Below are 2487 nucleotides of genomic sequence, written 5' to 3' on the forward strand. Positions count from 1 at the left end.
GTATTCTATCACCAGCAGAAGTATGTAAGTTCAAATGATAAAACTTAGGCTTGAAGGCATGTCAGCTTCCAAAATCAGTCAGTATATCCTTCCTTGCATAAATGTTAGTGAAAGGCCAAGGCAGACTTGACATGTCTACCTGCCAGCTCCAAGAATCATCTCCCTGACTTCTTCTGAGTCATAAGATTCTCTCAAAAGAAAAATTCTGCTATTCTGAGGAAAATTGTTCTTCATCCTAGTCCTGAATCAGCGATAAGAATAGTTTCTTCATATGGAGTCCCAGATTCTGGGACTTCTAGAATCAATTGAAATTTCCTAAAATCTCCTATTTGTTGTTTCTCTTCCAATTCTGTGCCATTGATTCTTGCATAAAATTCTGAAATGCTGGCTCTTGGTGACTTTCCTCTGTAACTCTGTGGTCAGTGTCACCAGTATCACTGTCAGCTTCCTCATCCTCTTCATCCAAGGTTCCTCGAGTCAGGATTAAGTCAGAGGGGTCCAACACAGGAGATCCGCTCTCTTTGGCAGTTCCTGTGTCCAAGGCTACAGAGCCCATATCTTTCCGAAGGCGGTCCAGTTGTTCTTTCTGCTGTTCACTCTGTGTACCGGCCAACAATTTCTTCAGACGTTCATATTCAGGACGATACTCCCTTTCATATTCTTCTGCAGCACTGGTGATTTGCACAAAGAGTTCATCGAAGCCAGTGCCCACAACAGCAGAGACTCCCACCACCCTGAGTGAGCTGTAAAACTCATCTAACACCAGGCTCATTGAACGGGTCAGGTTACTGACATATGTAGTTTCTTGATTCAAGGCATCTTGGAAAGCCTCAAAATCCTGCATCCATTCCACTGCAAAGCTGTGATCAATGATGTCAGTTTTGTTCATAACCATAATGAAAGGCAGCTTGGTTTTGTACAAGATGCTGCAGGCATACAGCATATTCGACATAAACGTCACTGGGTTAGTACTTCTCTATGTGTCCATTACATAGATGACAACTGTTGGGAATGAGGATGCCAGGGCCTCAGTGATGATTGTCCCAGAAGCTGAACAGATTGAATACCTCAATCTGCCCAGGTGTGTCAATCGAGACATATTTAGATGTGTTCTGGGCCTTCTCAATAAATTTCATCACCTGATCAAATCTGGTAGCAAAGAGATTGAGAGAGATTACTATGCCACCGTTGGGCCCAAGGCCATATTGTTTCATGACTTCTTTATACTTCACAGTGTCACGAATATTGGGAGGAAAGGGGACTTCGTGCATAGCTAGGTCCAAGTTGATCATGTAAGGTGGACAGCTTTGCCTATGCAGGTGCCTCTTTAGCCTCTGTAAAAAAGTGTTTTTTCTGGAACCTGCCATTCCCAACACCAACAGACACAATGGGAGATTAGGAGTTCCCGAAGCCCCAGAATCCGCTGCTGCCACGGGGGCTGCCATCTTTCCCCTTGAAATGATGAAAGTTTTAAATTGTGAAGCTTTTGCATATTCTGATTAAAAAAATATTTATTTTTTACATGTACTTTTTTGCATTACAATTCTTAATACACATATATACCACAGTTTTTCATATCTCTGTTTGTAAATAAGGTATGTTGACACCCAATTCAAGTCTTCATACATGTACTTTGTATAATGATGACCATCACATTCCACCATCCTTGCTAATCCCCTGCCACCTCCCATTCCCTCCCACTCCTCTTCCCTATCTAGAATTAATCTAATTCTTCTTTAAATTGACTGTTACTATCTTTTACCAGATTTTCTGGGATGATTGCTTTCTTTTTCATTTGCTGGAATTCATTCTGTAATTTATATTCATATTTCATCAGGGTTTGAAATTGCAAATATCTTCTTTCCATCTGCTATCTATTGACTTTGTTTATTGTCTTTGTCTCCTTTATTGACTAGAAGATCTTACTTTTTTCATAGCTACATTTATAGTTTGTTTGAATTTTATGTTTAGTCCTTTGAACTTTATTTACAAAGTCTTTTCTTATCTCTAGGTTCATTCATTCTTCTAAACTTTTATAATTTTTTCATATTATATTTAGATACTTAATGTATCTAGAATCTATACTTAGGTGAAGCATTTAGAAGGCTGTCAGTTTCACACACATCTATATGTGAGCCAGTTTGCATTAGTGATTAATATCAAAGTTTCATTTCTTGCTTATGTTCCCTGTAGGACATGGGTTTGCTGTGGCTAGGCTCCAGGGTAAGGCTTGAATTTGAGTCTGGTCCACATAGTTATTCATTCCATGGTCGAGGTAAAGGAGATCTGATGTGGGACATGCCTAATGTGGAGGAAGACGGAAACAACAAGAGAGGTTGAAATATGCAATCATCCAAAGTTTCTGCTTGCATATGGCATGTGCCATGACCACTCCCATTTCCTTCCTAAAGTCAGGTGGCGGAGCCTAACAGGATCACATTCACTTCTCATTGGGTGGGAGGAAAGATAGAGGGAGAGTAATTATTT

The 2487-nt window shown here is 40.0% G+C and overlaps 1 pseudogene across 1 annotated transcript; it reads right to left on the bottom strand.

Annotated features, from left to right (window-relative positions):
- Nucleotides 1–325: 325 nt before the first annotated feature.
- On the bottom strand, nucleotides 326–1446 carry LOC308657115 (GPN-loop GTPase 1-like; annotated as a pseudogene). The gene has a single exon. The product of its transcript is annotated as a GPN-loop GTPase 1-like (transcript).
- Nucleotides 1447–2487: the final 1041 nt, after the last annotated feature.

This window comes from Spermophilus citellus (genome assembly GCF_964194105.1).
Source record: "Spermophilus citellus genome assembly, chromosome: 9".
Classification (NCBI taxonomy): Eukaryota; Metazoa; Chordata; class Mammalia; order Rodentia; family Sciuridae; genus Spermophilus; species Spermophilus citellus.